Source organism: Eulemur rufifrons, chromosome 6, assembly GCF_041146395.1.
Source record: "Eulemur rufifrons isolate Redbay chromosome 6, OSU_ERuf_1, whole genome shotgun sequence".
In the NCBI taxonomy this organism is placed as follows: domain Eukaryota; kingdom Metazoa; phylum Chordata; class Mammalia; order Primates; family Lemuridae; genus Eulemur; species Eulemur rufifrons.
Genome location: NC_090988.1, coordinates 82,910,986 through 82,936,603, shown reverse-complemented (window position 1 = coordinate 82,936,603; position 25,618 = coordinate 82,910,986).

Below are 25,618 nucleotides of genomic sequence, written 5' to 3'. Positions count from 1 at the left end.
CCGATCAACACAGTATGGACATCGTCAGTCCCGACATCCAAACAAAATGTTGTGTAAAGGATATATTATATCTTTGCAGAATGATAAAAACACTTGAAAAGGTGAGCAGCACATCAAGGCAATGATCTCCACCACCCAGGGCCTTTCTTCTGTTGTTTTGGTGTGTTGACTGACTCTGTGGCCTGCTGGGAAACACGTACCTTGAGGAATGGCCTACTGCCTAGTATGCTGTCTGAGCGGTGCTGCTACCTGCTGAAGAGCCTGTGATTTGAGCTGTGCTTATTTGCTGAGTCCTACCAAGCCTCTATTATAGATTTAATTGACCTAAGTTGGACGTTTCTAGAATTGGCATTTAGAAATAGTAGTATGAGATTGGGGCCATCCCATCAGGAATAGAGCTCTGGTTGTGTATCTTGGGCTGGTCCTATTAATGCATCTTAGATGGAATTGTGTGTCTTGGTTGCAGCATAAGCCATAACGGATGCTTGTGTCAGGGGAAAAACTCTTACCCTGTGACTATTGTTTGTTGTCTCAATCAGGCCTTGGCCCTCATTCTATAGATTGCCCAAGGGAGAGACTCCTAACATATGTAATATACAGGACCATCAGGTGGTGATTGGTATGGAGGAAATATAGTCACCATATGTCATGCTGAGGTACACGCTTCTAAAAGCAGATGACTCTAGAGGACCCTTTAAAATGCCTTTGATAGTCCTAATGCTAAGGTTCATACAAAAAAATGCCCATGGCACCCATATAGCAGAGCCAAGAACTTAATTCAAACCCAAATTAGGTCCAGGATTTCTAAACCCCATAAAGCAATCATTGCCATGGAAAAGGCCCCCAACCATGACACACTGATTTGAGTCTCTTTAGAGAAAGGAACCTTTAAATATTGGCAAAGTAGAGATGGCTTACCCTCTGAGGTATATCAAGTAACCACAAAGTAATAAATAAATAAAATAATACATTTTTAAAAACCTGGATACAGTGGAAGAAAATGAAATAGCGCTATTAAAAAAATAACAACTTGGCTCAACTGGAAATCCAAAATATACCAAAATCATTTACACAAAAAAATATAAAAGGGCACTGCTTGGCATTTGCACCTCAAAATATAGGTTCTGAATTTACTTTAAAGCCTGCTGAAATATACTAATTGGCAAACCTGTTTTGCCGTAATCAACACTGGATCTCCATTTACAGTTATACATGAGAATATCACTACATTTAAATAAGGTATCACTTACAGTCTTGGGGAAGTTATCGTATATAAAATAGAGAGCAAACAGGAATGCTTCACATTAACCACTAGAACTATTGCTTTGCCTAAATCTTCTATATTCAGGGAGCTCATTGCCCTGATAATAAGCATGGGCTCTCTGACATGACAAATAATAAAATAAAATTAAGTCTTTGGCACTTAAAATCATCTCTATAAAGTGGAATTTCCTGACCTTCCCCCACTGCTTAAAATAATTATTATAACATGGCCTGTGTTAGGCAAAATAGTGGTCCCACAAAGATGTCCATGTCCTAACAGTAGAAGCTGTGAATATATTATGTTAATTGGCTAGGAGAATTAAAGCAACAGATTAAGTTAATGCTGCTAACCAGCTGCCTTAAAAAATAGGGAGATTACCTGTGTGATGACCTGAGGAGGACATCATCACAAAGGTTCTCAAATGTGGAAATGGAGGCAGAAGAGGAGGTCAAGTCAATGTGATGTGAAAAGAACTTGACCCACAGTTGCTGGTTTTAAATATTGAAGAAGAGGGCCATGAACAAAGAAATGTGGGCAACCTATAGACCTTAGAAAGAACAAAGAAAATGATTCTCCCCTAGAGTTTTCAGGAGGGATTACAGCCCTCTGAGCACCTTGATTTTAGCTCAGAGAGGCCCATTTTGGGTTTATGAACTATGGAACTATAAGATAATACATGCATATTATTTGAAGCCTCTAAGTTTGTGGTCATATGTTACAGCTGCTGTAGAATATAACATGATTTACATTGACACATGACTCAAATTAAAACAGGGCCTTCAAGAATTCTAACAAGACTTACTTAGAAAAGGAATGATTATCCCTACTGCTTCTTTGTTTAATAGTCCCTTTTGGCCTGCTCTTACACTTGGAGAGAATGAATGGAGTCTCATAGTGGATTCTGCAACTTTAATGCCATTATCTCATTCATTAGGTTTCCCATGTCCACTATTGAAATTAATGACTATCCAATCATCAATTGGCAATTATTATGTCATTATAGATTTGGCTAATATGTTCTGCTTCTGTGCCTTTTTCCAATGTCTCTCAGCTTCAGTTTGCTGCCACCCATGAGGAATCTCAGCAGCCCTGACATCATACTCAATCTTTGCAGGCAAAATCGTAACCTGATCCATCATTCTCTGGGGAAACAGGTATGGCATTGCATTCATATAGTCCTCCTCTAGGAAGATTCATTTGATGTACTCACTCAAGGTATATAAATACTCATAAATAATCTCACAAAAAGGGATGGGATATTGTTTTGACCAGTGTATAAGACCCCACGACCTCAATTAAATTTCTGGGCATCATTTGATCAGTCAAAGGCTACTCCACCTTTGAAAATGTCAAGAAACAGTAATTGATCTGCTCAGCATCCACAACATTATAATTATAAATCTAATATATTTGAGGACTTTTTGGATTCTAGAAGCATCATGTTCCCCATTTACAAATTTAAATTAATTTTATTTATTCTGTTACTCACAAATCTACCCACTTTGAACAGAAGCCCCTCAAAACGTTCTAGAATCTGTCCAAATTACAATATAGTAGGCACTCCATTTTGATACAGTAGGCATTTCCGTTAGTGTCCAATAGAGACTCCTGTATCATGCAAGTTTTATCAAACTCTGTTCATGATTACTGAAGTTTTTGGATTACCTACAATGGCTATAAGTTGCCTGTGGTTCTGATGCAATAACACTACCCTCTTAAGTCCCACATTATATAACATAGAGTGAAAGCTGGGCATATATTGGGCTTTTCTGGAGATGGAGACTCTCATAGGCTCTGAGATCATGATCTTTTATACCTAGCTGACTGTTTCTTATGTCCTGTGCTATGGGAGCAGCAGTCCCCAAGCTTGGTATGACCCACTGAAACCTGTTAAAATGGAAATGTGACCTACAGAATAGAGCCAAACCTAGGCACTCTGGTGTATTCCACCAGCGCAAAGAGGCAATCTGCCTTGTCTTCAGTTCTTTGCCAGATGTAGTGATGCTGAATGATGTCATCCATTCCCAAGACCTCTTGGCCACCTATAGGGCCCTTTGAGATCACACAAGTGTATGGCAAAGGTATTTCCTAGACTTTACATATGGCAGTGTCACCATCACATGTGATGAAGCTCACTAAAAGGCTGCCAATATTTATCTCTTAACTAAGATGTTGCTGATAAAGGATGAGGCCCAAGGGTGAGCACAATTTACCAAACTTCAGAAAATCATCTTAGCATTGGATATTCTGCCTATTTGTACAGAGTCTTGAACCATTGAAAATGATTTGGCCTTCCAGTCTGGCAGATTTTTCCTCTGAGAGGTAAAGAACTCTAGGAATTTCTTGCCGCACGAAATTCCTAGATGCTCAAAACCTAAGTCAGTATCACATAACCCTCTGCATATAGTAAAATCAAAATGTAAGGCCTTATCAAGTCAGTTCTTACACCTTTTGGAGTTCAGATATTATGATTTTGTTTAGTATTCCTAGATGATAAATACAATGAAAATTTAAAAAAAAAATAATCCCCCTAATTCACACTCTGTTCCCCCAACACCCTCACCAAGTTGGCAGTTTCCAGAAATTTTCCTTGTTCAAGGAAATTCAGGGCATGATTGCAGTGGGGTAGTCTCCTAGCAGCAATAATTTTAAATAGAAGCAGACACTCAAGATTGAGTAATTGTGTGGACTGATCACCTTTTAGATATTGTACATTAAGAGCCAGCAGGCATTCTATCAGCAAAGTAGTCATTCTAATTTCCTGCTTTTATTTTGGAAACTGCATATTACAGGATAAGACTCTTCTTTAGTGATTGAACATGATAAAATTACCTTAGTGTTAATAAGTCTAGATACAAAAAATATACTATCTTTTTAAGAATTTTAAGTAATGATTTCTATTAAGTATTATGGTATCATTGTGGGATTGATTTTTCCTGTGTGGCCTTTAATTCAATTTAGATGAACAAGGCAGTATACAATTTGGGTTGTTTCTTAACTTTATACGTGTGGCTTGTCTGTATAGAAAGAGAAAAGTAATTATCATTATTGCATTGTGTGTATAATAGAAATAGAGATATCAAACAAGAGTGCTGTTATATTATTAAGCCCATATTACATCATAAGAAATAAATAAAGTAGAGGAAAATCTCTCTTAATTTCTTTAGCCTAACCTGAATTAGCTTCCTGAGTTTCACATTTATTATTGCAATCTGAGTGTGTATTCAATGTACGAGCCTACTTTTTCTTTAAATTTAACATTATACTATGAAATATTTCTCACTTATTAGTTTTCAAAATTGCCATATGCTATGTAATATATTATTTCTAGAGATGGTTACCAAAATTTTCCTATAATCATAAATATTAATATGGCGCATAGAAATGACAGCTGTGACATACTAGCAGCATCATAGAAGTTCATTACAGCTATAATTTTTCAGGATAGGAGTTGAGGTATAGAGATAAAAGGTGGTACAAACTAGAAGAAAATAGCCTCACAGTTTATTTTGATAAACAGTTTCATAACAGGGAGTATTTTTCAAACCACTCCCCTGCCAATGAGTGTAAGAATATAGTATAATTTCCTCTCATGTATATTGACTTCCAACATATTATTATTTTAAAGTTCCCTATTTAAATATATAGGTGAAAACTGCATACTTTGTTATTATTTTTATTGGAATTTTAGGTTTAATTTCTTATAATAAATACCCAGATGTTAAAATGCTGGGTCAAAACTAAAGGGTTTTGTTTGTCTTTTATTTTTCTTTATATTTTTGAGCTATATTGTTGTCTAAAAGTATTGTAGCAATTACAACTGCTTTGCTCTAGTTTAATGCGTGAATCAACATCAGATAGCTATCTGGAGGGATAGGTATTAGCATTTATTTTATTACTTTCTAACTTAGTAGGCAAAATTGGCACCATGGGAGAATTTATATTTTCTTGATCACTATTTCTTTTAGAGCACAGCACATAATTTAAGCCTAAGGCAAACAACACAATATATTCTTATGTTTAGTGGTTAATAGATCAGCATAAATTAAATCTATCAGCACATATGCTGGTAAAATGCTAGAATAAAATACTTATTACTTGTTGTTAGTGACTTGGGGTAAATGTAGCCCCTACAGCTGCTGTCAGTCATCTGGAGGCTAAAAGAAAAAGTCTATCGGAAACTGAAGTCAACACAAAGTGAGAAGTGCTGGAAAAAAAAATTGATTGAGGTATCTTCTGTTCCTATGGAACAAAACAAAAAACAAAACAAATAAATAAAAGCTATAACTTAATGTGAAAACAATTCCTTTGTTTGTTTGTTTAAGTCAACTTGAATTGGATTTGGTCACCTTCAATTAAACAAGTTCTAACTAAAGCCTACTATGAAGACCATTGTTAAATGTCAAGGCTAACAATACAATAGCCATACTTGGGAAGAGTCTGATGAATAAGAGAAAAGATCAATTGTGTGTTTCATAATAAGCATAAACTGGGAACAACCCAACTTATATAATATCATTCTTTGTGCCCTAATGAAATAGCAAAAGGGCAGGTAGCAGAGCTTCACTTGGGTGTATCATTCTGGGCAATCTCTTTCATTTGTCATCTTCTTCCAGCCAAGACATTTCATAATGTCCAATAAAAATGGAATAGTTCATATGACCCAATGTAAACATGATTCATTTCTATTTATATAAACAGAATCAACATTAAACCTACCATAATTTCTTTTTTCCTTTTAGTTTCTTTACCACTTAATTTTTGAAGAACATTTCATTCCAGACACTAAGATATATCTTTTAGAACAAGTAAGAAATGGATTTTGTCTTCCATAGGTAGCAGGCTGTTCTCACAAGAGGTGGACCCAAAAATCCATATAAAATAATTGACTTCATAGGAAAAATGACATTTCAGTTTGAGTGTCCCTTATGATAAATGTATTTAAATATCTTTACAATTATTGTGTTTTTCAAATACTTAAAAAATTAGCTTTAGGAATTAAAACCATCATTCTTTCATTCTTATTTTACTGAAGCTCTTGACATGAAATCGTGATAGAATTTTTAAGTTAATTCCCAAAAGGGCTCCTTCTGTCTGCTGCAATTTGTGTCTTTCATCTTCACTTCAAATGTAGCATCATTTTATTTAGCTGCTCTTATATTACAAGCACTTCTGCTAACGCTTCTCTATCTTGCTTTAAAATTACCAAGTTGTCAGAAAAATAAGCTATCTTAAATTTGCACCATTTTTGTTATCTCTCTTCATGTATATTTTTGCCCTTTACCTAAACTCACAAAAGATGTGACACAGAATCATTGCTATATTTTTGCTGTAAACTTTGGTTAATTTTGAGTTTTATTTTACAATTTTTAGCATTTTGAAACTTAGGACTGTGTAGAATTGAGAACTAAAAATCAGAGTTGATCTATTTGGGGTACAGGCTTTCAAAGATGGAAATCTAAATGAAGTTGTCTTGGCTAAGTATTTTTTTCTTTTATCAATTTTGTAATGGCTTAATATTCTGATTTCACTATAAAAGAGTTGGGACCTGAAATAGTTTCTATTTATCTTTGGCTGGGGCTGGTTAAACTTTGTCATCTATGTATATATAGAGCAATATATATTCCTTCCCTTAGCCTTGTTTTCTTACATGAGATTTATTTGTGCTAGTGCTGGAGTGCATAGAACAGTCAAAACTCTCCTGTTCTTTTATTGTGCTAATTGTGACTTGGTTGATCAAAATGTGCAAAGCTTAAAACATAAAATATGAGATCAAAAGTGAGCTTGAAGGGGATACACTAAAAATGGCTTTCCCTCTCTCTTAATATGCTTGTACTTGTTTTAGTCATTAGTGGTGTTATTAGTGACACAGAACAGTGACTCCCAATGCCGGGAATCACTTGAAGTCCATGTGGGTCGTTGGCTTCACTCAAGAAAGAATTCAGGAGTGAGCTGACAGTGTGAAGTGAAAAGGATTTTTTTATTCAAGATAGTATAGAAAATCTACTCCACAGACAAGAGTAGAGGCTAGTTCTCCCTGTGGAGGAAAAGCAGCCCCATGGTTCCTTTAGCCCCTCTATTTAAGCAGCAGTTTAATTATAGGCTAAACAAGGGGAGGAATATTCATATTATTTCTTGGAAAAGGGCAGTGTTTTCCTGGAATTAGGGTGCCACCCTCCTCTTGACTATGGTCAAACAGGAAGGGTCACAGCATCAGGTGCATGATGGGAGTGGGAGGTTACCTTAGAAACTTTTATGGTAATTTTATGGTAATGAGGGTATAAGGAAGCTGAAAGGTCAAGAAGCCTTGGATTTCTCTACCATCTTGGTTCTAACTGGTTGGAACTTGTCCTACCTCTGTCTTGTTTTGATCAGGGTTTTGAGACTTCCTAACTCAAATTAGGCAATACATGCACAATTAAGCAATGCCTAAAGCAACGCCCAAAGCAATGCCCAACATAGTGCCTAAAAGCAGTGCCTGTTGCACTGCCGGCCAGTTCTCTGTCTCATTAGGAGAGAATAAGACTGGTTTGGGGGCATGGAGGGGATCAGAAACAATATCAAGAGGGAAAAAAGCATCACCTCTTTGTAAATTTGGCAAAAGTTTTCTTCTTTGATATTGTTTGTCATGGTATCTCTAAAGTTTTCTAAGTTCCAGTCATCCTGACTGATGTCTCATTCTGGAAATTAGCCCCAAGGGTCTGGGACAGTTATAGCAAAAATAAAATAATGAGGAATGAGTATGCGAACAAGTAGGTTGAAAGCATGAGGGAATTTTAAGGGAAGGCAAAATGGATTCCTAGTTGTAACAACAGGGAAAAAAAAAAAAAAAAAAAAAAAGAACCACTATATCCAGTCTAAATGTATCTGCTTTGAGAGAAAAGATTCAAGAGCATCAGCTTCCTGAAGGCAGCAGTTGTATCTATTCATATTTGTATCTCTTATGTCTTGTGCAATACTGGCAAGTGGTAGCTGCTCAAACAATAATTAATAAAATAAGCTACAAATTACTGGCTCAACTTAAGCTTTGTTCTTTAGATGAGCAAACTAAGTTTCACAGACTGAAGCAACTTGAGGTTGGTAACGGAGATGTGACTCCCACATTGGCCTTCTGACTTCCTCCGTGGCTTCGTTCTACTTTGCTTGAAATGTGTCAGGCCCATTCATTTACAAACTAAAAACATTATTATATATTTTTGACGTAGATACATACCAAAAGCTTTTATTTATTTATCTTTTCTCAAGGGCTTTAGAGTCCATTTAGTCTAACCTTTCTTTTACTATTCTTTCCTCAATAATCACTTTGAAAATCAGTAAAAGGCAGTAATACTTTCAAGGGCTGCTTGGGGTGTAAAGCTTTAGTCACCAAATACTTGCCATGTCCATGCTTCCAGAGCCACCACATTTAGATGTTTAATCTAATTAAATATATTTTCTCTCCGGTTATATAGAAATTTTATAGCTACCATTGAACAGAGAGACTGTCCTGCAAAATGTATGTTCTCATTGACTTTTGTATGTAATATCAGGGTTTCATAAACCCTCTGCCATCCTTCCACGTATGCCAAGATTAAGAATATCAGATCTTTACATCAACAAGGAAAAAGAGAACCAGAGATATGAAATGACTTGACTGAAATCAACAGAGGCTAATGGCAGACCTAGACTTGCTCCTTCAGGTCCTCAATTTCATTCCAATTTTTCCTTCAAAGTCTTAGTTATAATTAAACTTCTGTATATACCTATAGATCGTACAAACAGAATTCAACCATATACTATAAAAATAAATATAATTAATAATAGTTCATAAAAATAATGATAGTATATGTTCTTCAAGGAATTATTTAAGTCAAATTACAATTAGAAAATGTCTGAATATTTCTTCAGTGGTATTATGCTCTAACTCATTTTTTATAAACTATACATCAGTATTTTTAGTTCACTTAGATTTTTTTGGGTCAACACAAAATAAATATTTGTAAATCCTAACATATTTAGTTATCAAAATGTCATTGTATGATGTTATATTCTCTATGACCAAATATTACAAGTAATTTAGAAGCCATTGTTGCCAATTTTCCCCAGCATTAATTAAAGCAAGAGCATTAAAGACATTTCTTATACCTATTCAAATTAATATTCTTTAAAAAAAAAAAAAAAAAAAAACAGAGTTAGGTTTACAGCAAAATAGACCAGAAAGTACAAAGAGTTCTCACATACCCCCATCTCCACATATGCACAACCTCCTCCACTATTGACATCCCATATGACAATGTGTTTCTGATACTTTCAAACTGGAAAAAAAATAATATTTAAAATTTGAAACAAAAACACTGATTTTTATCCATAAACTTGTAAAAGGAAATTCCGACTCAAAATATTAGTTCATACATTCAAAGCAACCTTTACGAGGAAATTAGCACACAGTACATTGCAGCTTTATCAAATATACGAATCATTTGAAAGGAATAGTCATGAGAAAGGAGATGAATACTTTTTAGAAGAAACCAATATGAGTATTTGGGGACACAATCATGACACTGTTGGTCTTGTGCTGAGAATTCCCAACAATTTTCTAATTATACTACATATATGAGTAGTTACATTGAGACTTTGCTTTTTCTTCTTTTTTTTTTTAAATACAGAAGTGATATCTTAAACCACAATTGTATTGTCATGTTTATCATAAAGTGGTGTTATATGTTATATGTTTAAATATAAAATAAGTCTTGTACCTTTCTAACTTATCCCCATGCGCAGGTGCAAAAATCATTGGCAGTGAATACCACCAAGATTACCTCAACTATCCAAAATAGTTCTATAATATTTAACATTCCTTTCTTCAGTCTTCTGCCTACTTTTAACCAACCTATGTCTTTCTAGTCTTGTGGCCACAGAATATATGCCCCAACATTTTATAATCTTTCAGAAAGACCACCACCACCAACAGATGTTGATATGTCCTTTGAAAATTAATGAATATCAAATGGAGGAAGAATTAATGTACAGTGGTTTCTTCAGTTCTCCATGGAAACTTCTGTCAAAGGTCTTCCTAAACACATCCACACCTAAAATTTGATCCCAGTTTAAAATAAAGGGCTGTTTCACATATTATTCTCAAATGCTCAATGTTTCATTGAGTTGTGAAGTTCTTCAAATATGCAAACTGTCTAACTTGTGAAAATAAAGAACCAGAAGTTTGATATATTAATAGTAACTCTGTTGAGGTTTTAGGGGCTAGTGAGTGATAATCTATTTGACCTCTAAAATTTGACAATTTATAAATAGGAAAATACATATTAATATATCTTTATTCTTATAGAGTTGTTGCTGGTTAATATGACTTACTACAAAGATGAAGTAAGTTCTATACTTTGAAATCCAACCTCCTATTAGCCAAAGACTGATCTTTAAAAACTCTATAAACTAAAACACAAAAAATTAGGCAGACTGTTTTTTCCCTAAGATAACTCCATTACCAAGGGGTGATCCGAGACTATGTTCTCAAGAATCAAGACAATCCCATTAGAAAAATTGATGGAGCTCTAAATTACCAGTTCTTTCCTTCAAACATGAAAGTCTCCTAGTGTAATTCGCCACATATATTTGGGAGTGGTTTTTGTACCATAACAATCTTAGTGGTAGAGGATGGTTTGCAGGAAATTTAAGAATGCTTGGACTTTACACTGCCTTCATAGCTGTAAGGAAGAAAGGAATAGAGAAAAAGGGAATAATATCTATTGCTAAAATCTATGTGGATAACCCTAAATGCGGATAATTCTAAAAGGGTTTCTATAGCACAGGACTCTCCCAAAACTGCAGACCTATTGATCTCTTTGACATCTTCAATAGCACAGCTAATAGTCATATCAAACTAATTGACAAAATCAAACTTTTATTTTTTATTAAAGTATAGTTTGCATGCAATAAAATGCACAGATTTTAAGGTACAGTTTCATGAGTTTTGACAAATGTGTGTACCCATGTAACCAACACACTTGTCAAGATATAGAATATTTCCATCTCATGATATTTTCTAGAAACCACCTACCTCAACAAAGGAAAGTACCATTCTAATTTCTATCACCTGTTTAGATGAATTTTAGCTGTTCTAGAACTTCACATCAATAAAATCATGTAGTATGAAATCTTTTGTCTTTTACATAAACATTAATTTTTTAGATTTACCCATGTTATTGAATGTAACAATAGTTTTTGTTTACCTGTTGCTGATTGGTATTCCATTCTATAACTTTAAAAAAAAAAATCTATTCACCTGGAAATAAGCAGTTGGTTTTTTTCAAGTGTTTGTTTATTGTGAATGAAGGTGCTAGGGACATTTTTTTGTAAAAAAATTTGAATAAATGTTCTCATTTATGTTGGCTAAACAAAATAACTGAAATATTTGGGTCATAGGATGGATACACTGAAATTTAGAAGAAATTTCCAAAATCTTTTTCAAGGCAGTTGCACCATGTTTAATTCCTACCAGTAATGCATGCGAGCATTTCAGTTGCTCCACATCACTACCAACACTTAATATCAGTCTTAGTTAACTGTAGCCTTCTAATGCATTGATATTGTATGATAGTTTAAATTGTATTTCCTCAATGTCTAACTAACAATGTTGAGCATCATTTTATGTTTCATTTATGTGTGTGTGGAGTTGTGAAGCCCTACACACGTCTTTTGCCCACTTTATATTGGGGGACTTTGTATTTCTAATAAATAATTCCCTTTCAGGGATTGGTTATACTATAGATACAAATGCTTTGTCAGATATATACAAATATTTTCTTCCAGTCTATGAATTGCCATTGAGTTGTTTGAGCATGTTAGGTGAGAAGAATGTTTTTAAAACACAATTTATCACTTTTTTTGATTAATGATTTTTGTGTCCTCTCTAAGAAATTTTTGCAAATTCAAATATCCTCCAGTATACATTTTTTTAAAACTTTATAATTTTAGACTTTTACTTTTATTTCTTTGTTCTCTGTAAGATTAATGTGTGTGGGGTGTAAGATAGAATGATTACTAAAATAGTAGTTATCAAAGCGTTCCTGCATTATTCTAAATAATCTAAAATGATTAATAAAAGTATGAGTAACAATAGCTATGCTTATTGCATTATTACTATATGATAAATATACTTTAAAGTGCTTAACATGGATAGACCTCTTAATCTTCATAACCCTGAGATGGGTAATACTAATATTTAGATATCCGTTTTACATAAGGGAACTGAGGCAAAGAGAGTTTAAGTTTCTTGCTCTAGATCTCACATCTAGGAAGTAACCTGAATTTGAATTCCATCAGCTGATTCTAGAGCCTATGTAAAATAATTTAATAAGAAATGAAATGTAAGAACAAATACACAAATGAAATTTCAGATACTTAGAATTGACCATGAGATGAATTTCTTGAATAACTTGGAAACCTAAAGAAAATATTATAGAGATTAATTTTTCTTTCACTCATACACACTCACTCCACTGGGGGCTTTTTGAGATAAATAAAAGAAAACTGAAAGAGAAATCAAGGGAGTGGAGAAAATCAGCAGCCTGAGAAGGTGGCATGATTTGCATTCTCTTTTCTGTGTTGTAGGTAATAGTATGGAAGGTGTAGCTGGCAGAGCGTGAAAAGTGCAATAGTCTATAGGTCAATCTTTGTGTGTTGAGAACTGTCTGGAATCCAACAGTCAAATCCATGATACTGATTAAACATGGTTACTGTCCTTCATTTGGTATAGTTCTTATGGTTTTAAATAACACTTTCTGCTCTGGTGATCAAAATAATTTTAATGTTTAATAAAAATATTTTATTAATCTTACTTAGATAATATTAAGCTCAATGGGACAAAGAAAACTAACAAAGCAGTGATGGTCTTAATAAATGGCAGTGATCCTTTGTCTCTGACTTATAGAATTAATTACTTATTGCTAAGTTGAGGAGCATCTGTACGTTAAACATGTGCAGTTTTAAATATCAATTGTACCTCATTGAAAAGATTTTTCCTCTTTCAGTTTCTTTGGCGCTTTTGTTGAAAATTAATTCCTTGTCTTGACGTGGATTATCTGCAGGCATTCTGTTCTATTCCATTGACTTATTACTCTTAGTTTTTCTCCAATTTTTTCTTTGTTTCAAGATTTTTTCTAGGTACTTTAAAATTCTATGTAGATTTTAGAAAATAATCACAAATTTATACAAAAATATTGGCATAATTTAGTAAATACTGTGATGATTGGAAATGAGAATCAGAAAATGGGTTAGAATCCGTGCTTCGGATTGTACTTCTCAAGTCATTTTATTCTTAGGCTTTTTTTCAGCTGAAATAAGGCTCCTGTCCACATGCATCCCTTTCTCAAGTCTAAGGTCTCACAACAAAGTTGTCCCTATGCTGGGCAGAATATTTTTTATCTTAAATCCCAGAAGCTACATGATCAAAGCAAAAGGTGTTACCAAGGAGGGTTTATTTAAGTGAAATTAAAACTGCCCTGCACATTACCAAGTTAACATTAATGAATAAATTAATATTCATAATGGCTCTATTTTTGTTCTACTCATGAAGGATAAACTGCCTTTATCAAATGTGTTTTTTAAATGACATTGTTAATCTACATAATAATTATTTGCTTCCCTAAGTTTCTTGTCATCAACTGAAAGTCTAACTTTGCAAATGGAATATTCTCAAAACAGTGGTACTGTTAATAGCCCTGAATTCCTAAGAGACAGGCACAAGGAGATCATGTGTAAATTAACCAGAGCCCAGGAGGAAGGCCATGTTCATGTAGGCACTTAATTGATTTTGGTTAATGATGATGATACACTTCATGAGTACAAGCACCAATTAGGGAAAAAAGCAACTTGCCATGGTTTAATAAGCAGAATGTTCATGAAAACAAGGGATTCCAGGAAAGAGACCTAATACTGCAAACTACCCATTTTATGTTACAGGAGAGATGTGAATTGGCATTTCCATTTTACTCACTTGCAACTAGGCTTAAAAATCCCAGAATTAAATGCCTAAAGGATTTCTTCATAATGCTGGGAACCACTTGATTAAAAATTCACAACTAGGTGAATCACAGGTTCAAGGTGATGCTCCCCTCATCTTACCCCCTGGTAATCTGAAACATATAGAGGTGGAGCTGTCCATGTTCTCCAAAGTAATTGCACAAAGCCATTATTTCCTCTGCCTGATGGCATATTATTCCAAAGGCTATGTGAACCACAGATTAAGTTCTGAAATGGATTAAAATGCCTGTATTTACCAGAATATCTTCTCTCAGTTATATCAAAAATGGTTACCAACACAAACTGACATTCATTTTTAAGGGATTCTTAGAAACCAGTAGGTTGTCAATAACATATTTGGAATTCACTACTCAAAATGTTTTGGATTTAGATGATTTAGACCTAGTTACTGCTAAATATCCACACTTTGTTATCCCCTCCAAGACTCATGACTGTTTTGTGTGAGCTAAAGCCCAGCCCTCTTGCCTTAGCTACTACAGTATTCTGCTCCCTTTAGAACTGGTGAAGCTTCAGTTATAATTGCACCTCAGATCAATTTTCCCAATATTGTTTCTCTCATTGCTCACAAATACTGTTTCCAAATCAATCCCCAATAAAAGTCTTGAATATGAATTCAAGAGGCTCAGTGCATGTTTCCTGTGGAAACTGATCAATCACTGGTGTTACTAGGAAGTGTTTTAGATAGCTGACTCTAAACTAGATCAATTACTTTCTGGCTGGCAATGAAGATACCATCACTTGTAGTAGGTAGGGAATTGAAAGATCCTGGTATGTGATTGTATAGCATTTGCTAAAACTTTCTGTGGTAATGAGCTGAGATGGATGACTGTGACAAAGAATACACAGTTAGGTAGAATACTCAGGATAAGTTTCAAGAGAAGTAGAAGCTATGAAGCCTACTGAATTGGATAGCTCTTTCTAATGGTCAATGACAAAGAGTGGAGCTAAAAAATGAAAACCTAACGGTGATTTACATAAAGCAGATTGGAATGCCAGAGTGCTTCTTGGTAGTACGTAAAAAAAAAAAAAAAAAACAGAGGACAAATAGAGACTGAGAATCTGGATCAGAACTTAATTGTAAGAGTTGTTATCTCTAAGAAATGTTAAATTGTTAATCCTGACAGTTTTTCTATAGCAAGATGAGCACCCTAACTAAGAAAGAGTAGTTGCCTAAGGCTTAGCAAGAGGTGTATAAATGGATGCACTTGAAAATTGTAAAATTTCAAGTTTTCTTCAAAACTAACACTACAGAGGTTTTCCACTCTTCTCTACTAAAGGTAAGGTATAACTCTTGCTTTAATATGAAGCAAAGGCTTGTCTCTCATAGAACAACACAAGTTACATTCAGTATATGCCTCTGACTCCTCTCTGGTCCAACAAACTTACAACTAGACACTTGAGCTGCTTCTGCCTTTTGGCTATTGTGATTATGCTAAATTGACCATGCCTGTCAATCTCAGAGATCCACTGTCTTAACCACAATCTTATTTTGTAATCATTTGGCCACTCTTGATAACTCAATTTAAAAACCTTATTTTAAGATGGACTATGGCTATCATTCCAGTTGTGTGTCAAAGTTTTCCAACTGCAAAACTTACTGAGATCTTTATAACTATATATTTTCTCCTACCTGGTTCCTCTGTGATCCTTGTCTATGTTTTCTCATAATGTTTAACAATCCATCAAAGTTCTTGTTATTGAAGAGTTTATATGCCTAGTAAACCTAAAAGTTTTCCAACTGTTTCCTAATATTTCTATTTGAGTTTAAAACTTAAATGTGATCACGTGCTACATCTCACGTGTACATATAGTTGAATACAATTAATTGTTCAGTGAGCAAATGAATCGATAGGCTTTAAATAAAGTCACTGAAGTGATGTACATAGCTTGGAGATTGAACATCTTATTAATAAAGTAGGAAATAAAACAGTGTTTTTCACTGAGAAAATAACATTCAAACATTTATAAAAAGCATTTACCATGCCTGGCAAATCTCTATGTGCTAAAAAGGCACAAATTAAGAAAAAAAATAACACAAAAGTCTACCTAATCCTCCAATGAATTGGAGTCTTTATTATTTTGTTTAGTTTTTACTATCTTTCCAATAGAGAGATGATTCTGGAAGAAAGATAGACAGCAAGTCACACATTCAATACTAAAATTATTGTCCAGTATTTGACCGTTATTTTTCCTTTATCTTTAAACAGAATGAACTGTAAATGTATCCTCAGCAAGACTAGTTTCAGACATGGAAGAATTCAGTCAAGTCCAGGTTCATGAGAATCATCTTACAAAAATAACAGAAGTTGAATTTGAAAAAAAAAAAAAAAAAAAGAAAAAAACAGAAAGAAGAATAGTATTGGAGAGTTCTAAATCAAAAGACAACTGAATCAATGAATTCTCTGACCAAACCAGCTAGAAGCACATTCAATTTATATGTCACCAATAAAAGAAAATTTTGCATTGATGCTAACAATTGCTCCTGAACTGTATGGATTTTTAAGGCAATGCCTAGGGGATAAAAAAGACACCAAGAGTCTTCACCAAGAGCTGGTTTCTATAAAATTGAAGCGGAGTCATACCATCTAAAACACACAGTAAGTGTTCATTGCAAATCTTTAGAGGTAAAAGTTGTTACTCCTTATCTGAACTACTATAAGATTTTCCAAACATTTCACATCTCTAAAATCACTCCTTTCCAATTTATGTGGGAAAATAGTTGCAGAATAATTTTTCTTAAATAATTCTCTCATTATGCCATTATTATATTCAAAATCCTCTACAGAACTCCATTATTTTTATTCAGCATTGTTTCAACAAGTATTTTTAATGTGTACTAAGTGCTAAGCATTGTGCTGGATGTGTGAAAGTAACTGTGAAAAAAACAGAGCTAAGAATCTTCAGAATTTTGTCTCACTGTATATTTTTTCATATTGCTATTTTCTTACAAGTATAATTTACCCAACCTCTACTCTGTGATAATCATCCAAGTACTTTATCTATAACAGAGGTCAGCAAACTTTTCCTGTAAATGGCCAGATATTAAATGTTTAATATTCGTGGGTCATTAAATATGTATCACAACTACTCAACTCCGTCATGATAGCATGAAAGCAGCCACACACCACACATAAATAAACGGATGTGGCTGTGTTCAAATAATATTTTATTTGCAAAAATAGGTGGTGAGATGGCTTTGGTCTAGGAGCCATAGTTTGTTGAGCTGCAATCGAGTATACTTCATGATATCATCCCTACTAGTCAACATGTTCAAGTTCCAACTAAAGTCCTGCTTCTCCATCACCTTGGAAGACTAGACTTCACACTCCTGGCAAATGGAGTCACACCACTCTTGTATTTTCGATGAGTAAGTCCACATATTTACATCTTGGTTCTAATGTATACTAATGTTTCATAGAATATTTACTCAGCATCACTGAACCTCAATCTCCTCATGTGTACCAGAAATGTAACATTATCTTGACATTTGTGTGATAATGTAAAGATTTAGTTATGCAAAGTACCTGAACCTGTAAGGCTAATTGCATACTAGCCTGGATCTGCTGAGAGCACCTTCCTGATCTGCTCCCAGTCCAAGCCTACAGATTTCCTTAAAACTTGGCAAATAAGTGAAATAGTATTGCTGTTGCGAAATATGCCACTTCTAAAACCCAGACAAGCCTACCAGGCATGGTGCTTCCTTCTTAGTGGTGATGCAAAATACAGTAATGTGTCTTTCACTTTGCATGGACTAAAAAATTCAGCATACCTCAGACCACTAGAAACTTAGTAGTTCACTGAGATAGTAGATCCTAAAGCTCTGTTGCATTTACCCACACTTTCTGAGCACATGCATCAGACCAAGGCCTGGGGTACATTATGGCAGTAATGTTTTAATGATGGTAAACACATTAAACAAACAAACACATGCATAAATATTTAATTGTAAACAGTAGCAGGTGTTATGCACATAAGCTCCATGTTGCTATAAGAAAACAATTTTTTTTTTTTCTGAAAAGGACCATATAGTAAATATCTTTGGCTTTATGGCAAAATGGTCTCTATCCCAACTACTCTTCTCTACTGTTGTAGTAAAGATGGCCAAAACAATATGTAAAAAATGGGCAAAACTGTATGATAATATAATTTATTTACTAAAACATGTAGTGGACTAGATATGGCCTGCAGGCTATAGTTTGCTGACACTTGCCTTAAGAAAAATATTTTAAAATTATAATAAAATGATAAGAGGATTAGGTGAAAACAACTGATTTTAAACAGAGTTGTCATCTAAATATGTCTACTAAGATATGTAGTAATATGCATAGTAAGTTACAGTAAGCTTAACTAGTATGTGGTTATTATCAATCACTCTTCTCTATGGTATTGTTAAAAAACTTAGCTTTGAGTTGATGATTAATGTCTTTGTCCTTTGTGATTCTAAATTATTTTTCCTGTCTCGATTTTTAGCACTCTTTAAATTTAAATTGTTGATTCCCAATAATCAATAAGACTATATATAATATTAATCACTTAAACCCAGGCTAGTAAATTAATTTCAGAAAATTTACAATCTCAATCCGAAGTCTCTGTAGTATATAAAAATTTGATAACCCCCAGTCTTAGTTTTACCTGGAAAACCATCCCCTCCCATCCTTTCCATTTACAATAAAATTTCATTGCATCTGTAGATATTTCTCCTACTATATTGTTAAATTTTCTCCCCACTGGATTTATCAGTTGGTAATTGCATTAGTTTGGTAGGGCTGCTGTAACAAAATACCATGGACTGGCTAGCATAATCAACAGAAATTTATTTTTTCACAATTTTGGAGGATGAGAGACCAAGATCCATGTTCCAGCAGGCTTGGCTTCCTCTGAGGCTTCACCTTGGCTTGCAGATGGCTAACTTCTTTCTGCCCTTCACTTGACCTTTACTTCCTGTGTGCACATCCCACATCTCTGGGGTCTCTCCTACTTCTTCACAAGGATACCAATCCTATCTGAGTAGGGCCCCATCCTTATGACCTCATTTAACCTTAATTACTTCTTTACAGGCCCTATGTCCAAATACATTGTCACATTGGGGTTAGAGACTTCAGCACATGAATTTTGTGAAACACAATTTATTTCATAACAGTGGTTAAAATAGGTTTCTATGGAATAAAATGAATCATTGCTAGAGTTTGTCTGACAAGTTTTATTATGTCATTGTCATGCCCTGTACATAATGGTTACATCTACCACTTGTGATTTTTATTTTGAAGACCAAGGTTTTCCTTTCTGGCTCCTGGGTTTTCCTTCCAGTTTAGTTTAGCTTTTTTTTTTTTTTTTCCCTTGACAAAAAAGTCACCTTAAGAGATAAGAAAGGTAAAAATACTGGCAACCATAGCAAAAAGGACTGATTTAATTTTTGTTGCTCATGGACTATTATACTCTTTCTTAAAAGTATATAAATCATTATTTACTATTATTGTAAAATGCATACTTTAAATATACATTAATTTTAAAAAAACTAAGAAGTTTAATTTATGTCTTGCCTATACAGAGATGGAAATAATTTGATACTAAAAAATCTTTTTAAATTAAGATAGATTATCTTGATACATGATATTAAATCCCATTATAAAATGCTCATAGTAAGAACAATTTGAGTACCTGCTAAAGTGACTCAAAGTAAACAAAATGTCATTGTTACATATACTTAATTTGTTTGGAAATTAACTTCCTATCCTATAATTAAATGGTAAAGGATGTAATTTATATGATAAGTAAAACACTTAAATAAAAGAAATTTATGTTCTTTGGCCAAAAATGTCATCCTTTAAGTTTTGAAAGACTGGTATGATAAGATAATCTTCTTGAAACTGTTATGTTGGGTAGGAAGTAAAATGCTTAGCCCAAATCCGAGAAAAATGTTATCAATATTTCTCCCCCACCATATACTATACTCTTCATGCCTATATTTCAGAAAACTTTCATTTGGAGAAATACCAAGTTCAGGAATCTAGAAGATAAGCATATTTAGTACAGCCAAATGCAAGAATAAATGTGTAAAAGCTGTCAAAGAAATTCTTTCTACTGAAAAACCTGATCTTTTCCTTAAAATGACAAAAATATTATGCATTAGACATATATATTAGTAAGACAATCTCTTTGCCTTACCTACACTCAGCCACTTTTATTACTGTTTATTTAGCAATCAAAGATGATTTTCTCAGTTTTGTTATTATCGTGGACTAGAAACACATCAAGGGCTGGTTTAGGAGAGACATGTCTGAATGGGTGTGCTATTTCAGAGGAAAGACAAGACAGATTATTACAGAAAACAGGAGGACATGCCAATACCTCAGTTCGCATGAGTAAGAATTTTTAAGCTCAAAGATTTTTTTCAAAGAAGAACATGTTGCAAGTGTACATGCATTATGATTTCTCCTCAAACTAAACCTCAGTAATTAGAATTAACCAGAATTGTAGAGTGCGTAGAATTTTATACTTCAGAAGCAGTAAGCTTTTTAAACCTGCCGTTGCAAATTGCATTGCAACCAAATTATTAAAGTTTTAAAATTGATTTGACACATTTATTATTAAAATTGAGGCTTGAATTCACTATAGATTTGATCAGAATACAAATATGAATGGAGTGTTTCGAACTACTATGACACCCGTATATATTGTTCTCTAACAAATATTTTTATGAATTTCTTCTATTTTTTTTTTCAGTTAGATAAATGGATCTCAAAGCCACTATGAAAAAAATATGGAAAATGAAATATAGCTGGTACAACAGCCACTCAGGAAACAACAGCATTCTTCCATATTGGCAGATCTCTAAGGAGCTATAAATGTCACCTCTAGCAGAGACACTATTTATTACAGTATAAAACCAGAGCAAAGACTCCTCAAAAGAAGTTTTATTTTTTAAATTGACACATACTAGAGCCTCTTTTCTATGCATATACAATTTTCTCATTACCTCTCCCACGACATCCTCTCCAGAATCACAGCAGCAGCTTCACAGAATCCCCACGACTTTTCCAAAGTCAAAAATACTGCCAAAATCTTTGAACTGGAACTGATCTGTCTGAAAGTCATGTTGACATTTACACACCCTTGTCATTTAAATCGACATTCAAACTTTTTTGTTTCGAAGTTACATTCGTCTTTTATTCTCTAATATTTCAATTCTTTGAATACTTTTTGCATGCAGGGAGAATTCTCATTGATAGCAAAACAACCATTGTGTAATTATAAAGAAAGAGTATTTACTTAATATTGTTTATCCAGTGCATATTAGAATAAAAATTACCAGATATTTCAACTAGTATGACACTTGTGCCTTAAGTAACTGCATAATCTAGCTGTTATTGTTAAATGTGAAATTGTAAATAGGCATATATGTTTGTATCTATTTCAAAAAATAGAAAAATCAATAAAAATAGATAATTTGTAAAGAGAAAAAAATCAATCCTCTGTTTCTTGGGTGTTCTGGATAAAATATTTCTTCTTGAAGCCATTGTGGGATTATATTGTTCACTTAAAACAAACTAAGCATTTGCAGAAAAACTTCTTATTACTGTTTTTTTGGTTGTATTATCTTAGGCTACAGATTTTTCAAAAATTTTGTCAAGAACTTAGGTACCATATTATGTATTCTATGTGATTTTAAAAAATATTCAAAATAATTTGTCAAATTTGATTAAATATTGAAAGGATCAAATTATTTACATCTATAGTTCCAAATTTCATGACTAGTTTGCATAAAATGAAGAGATACCATCCTAGATCTTATATCCAAGAACAGTGGACAGGATAAACATGATGTGGTGCTGGACAAACAGAACAAAATGACTATTGTTTGTTTCTCAGTTTAGTAGGAATAAGTTTGTGAAGGACAGCAGTAAGAGATAATTTTAGGATAAGTGGAAAGCTGGACTAATAAAAGGCTTAAAGAATAGAACTGATTCACAAGAAAGATGTCAAATTCTGTAGAATCTTCACTTTAAGAAGGCAGATGACTAAAGGATTTAAAATAAACAAGTTAACCTCATGATTTAAACAGATATTTTTGGAGTATTAAACAGTGACCTTCACTTTACTGATAAATTAAGCCATAATAAAATGTACTTCCTTCAATAATGTTAAATATATAAGACGTAACAGTTTAATATGTTTTAATGAACCCATTCTTAAGTTGATTTTAAAAGATCGGCATCAAATTTGAATTAATCTTAGTTAAGAAATACTAATTCTAAGAATTATTAAAATTACTAATACTTAGTAATCAGTCTTAGTTTGAATTAATGCTATTTGTCCTCAGTTTTGATTGTAAGTGGTAATCTATTAATTATAATAAACTTTTATTTTTCCTTTTAAGAATTGATATTTATAGTCAAATTTGACTGAGAAAAAATATTTTTAAGTCATATCTTTTAAAATATAAGCTTCATGTCCTTAGCAAAGAGGGACAATTTAAATTCTTTCTTTTCAATTTGTATGTCTTTTATTTGTGTTTCTTACCTAATTGCTCTGGCTAAGACTTCTAGTTCTATGTTGAATGTAAGTGATGAGTGTAGGCACCCTTGTGTTATTCCTAATGTTAGAGAAAAGACTCAACTTTTCACCATTAAATATGACATTAACTGTGGGCATGTCATATATGGCCTTTATTATGTTGAGGTATATTCCATCTATACTCAATTTATTGACAATTTTTATGATGAAGCGATGCTGAATTTTGTCAAATGCATTTTCTGAATCTATTGAAATGATCATATGTTTTTTGTTCCTCATTTTGTCAATGTGGTGTATCACATTTTTTTATTTGCTTACATTGAAACTTCCTTATATCCCGTAAATAAATTCCACTTGATCATAGTGAATAATTCTTTTAATATGCTTTTTAAATTCAATTTTCTAATATTTTATTGAGTATTTTTGTATTTATGTTTGTCAAGAATATTTGCCTTTAAATTTATTTTCGTATAACATCCATGTCTAGCTTTTGTATCAGGGTAATGTCCACATAAAATGGCTTGGGAAGTGTTCCCTTCTTTAATTTTTTTAAACAGTTTGAGAAGAATTGTTAATAGTTCTTTAAATGTTGAGTATAATTCAGCAATGAAGTTATGTAGACCTGGAATTTCCTTTGTTTGGAAGTTTTTGATTACTGATTCAATCTTCTTACTCATTATTGTTCTATTCAAATTTGCCATTTCATCACGATTCAGTCTTGGTAGGCTGTATATGTCCAGGAATTTATCCATTTCTTCTAGGTTATATAATTTCCTGGGATATAATTGTTCATAATCTCTTATGATCTTTTGTAATTTTGTGATAACAGTTGCAATGTTTCCTCTTTCAGATTTTATATATTTTAGTCTCCTCTCTTTTTTTCTTTGTTAGGCTACCTAAATGTTTGTCATTTTTTTTAATCTTTAAATAAAAACCTTTCAGTTTTGTTTATCTTTTCTATTGTTTCTCATGTTTGTATATTTATTTTTACTCTGATCTTTATTTTCTTTCTTCTGTTAAGTTTGGCTGTGTTTATTCTTTATTTTCTAGTTCTTTGAGGTATAACAGATTGTTTATTTCAGATCTTTTTTTCTTTTTTCATATAGGTGTTTATTGCTATAAACTCCCAGGTTATATCTGCTTTTGCTTCATTCCGTAAGTTGTATTTCCATTTTCATCTTAGATATTTTTAAATTTTCCCTTTTAATTTCTTTTTAACCCATTGGTTTTCTAAGAGCATGTTGCTTAATTTCCATGTATTTGTGAATTTTCCAAGGTTCCTCCTGTTACTAATATCTAGTTTTATATCATAGTGGTCAGAAAAGATCCCTGATATGATTTCATTCCTAGTACTTTTTTGAAAGTTATTTTATGGTCTAATATGTTATCTACACTGTAACATATTCTACATGCACTCAAGAAGAATATATATTCTGCTGCTGTTGGATGGAATGTTCTTTGTGTATTTTAGGGTCATTTGGTCTATTGTGTTGTTTAGTCCACTATTTTCTTACTGACATTCTGTCTGCATGTTCTAGTTATTGTTGAAAGTGGGGTATTGAAATCCCCTACTATTATTGCATTGCTATCTATTTCTCCCTTCAGATCTGTTAATATTTGTTTTTTATATTATGTTTTTTGATACTAGTTGCATGTATATTTATAATTTTTATATGCACTTGATAAATTGACCCCTTATCATCATAAAAATGTTTATTTGCCTCTTTTTACAGCTTTTGATTTAAAGTCCATTTTGTCTAAAATAAATATAGCTACCCTTGTTCTCATTTGGTCTGAGTTTCATATTTCCATATATTTTAATGTTACTAATTATCATCCTTTTCTTCCAGCTTGAAGAACTTCCTTTATGATTTCTGGTAAGACAAATTTAGTAATGATGAATTTCTTGAGCTCTTGTTTGTCTTAGAAAATCTTTATCTTGCGTTCATTTCTGAACGATAGCTCTGCTGGGTATTTTTGATTGGCAGATTTTTATTTCTTTTAGCATTTTTAATATATCATTCCACTCTATCCTAGCTTACTAAGTTTCTTCTGAGAAATCTGCTAATAGTAGATTGCCTTTGTTTGCAGATGACATGATCTTATATATAGAAAACCATAAATACTGCACAAAAAATTGTTAGAACCAGTAAAAAAATTCAGTAAGTTTCAGAATATAAAATTAACATAAATAATTCAGGGCTGCTGAAAGATGGCGGAGTGGTAGTGACAGCCTGGATCTGCGCTCCCGGGGAGGAAGGCATCGATCCGGACCTGCCACAACGCTAGAGAACCACTCCCACACAGGAACAGCGGTGTGAATCCACGGAGAATCAGCGTGGGACAAACAGAGCGAGTGAGGTCTGAGGTGAACGAAAATTAGGAACGCGGGACAGACACTGGCCAGCGGAGCGCGGGTTGGATACACCCGCCCCCAGCCGGGGTGGGTGCAGCCTCTTGGGAAAGCGGCTTGCCCTCCTCATAGACCTCTGCTCCCAATTGAATAGAGCCCTGACCCAGGCCAGCGCAGAATTACTGAGGGATACGTGGCGCATTGCAGACAGGAGGCTTTTTTGCGAAATTACCTTAGAACCTGGGGGATCTCAGCTGAGACAGCGCTTGGTGAGGAGGGACGGATCTGCCCCAGGGCAGAAAAACACAAAAGACTCCCGGACAGCAAATAGCGTTGTACCCCGTGCTGCCTTTTTCGGCAGTTCTCCAGCCGGTCACCCCCAGTGCGTGTCCTTGCTGGCCAGCCCCTGGGCAGTGTTGGTCTCTGCCTGCCGGGGAGCCGGTCCCCTCCAG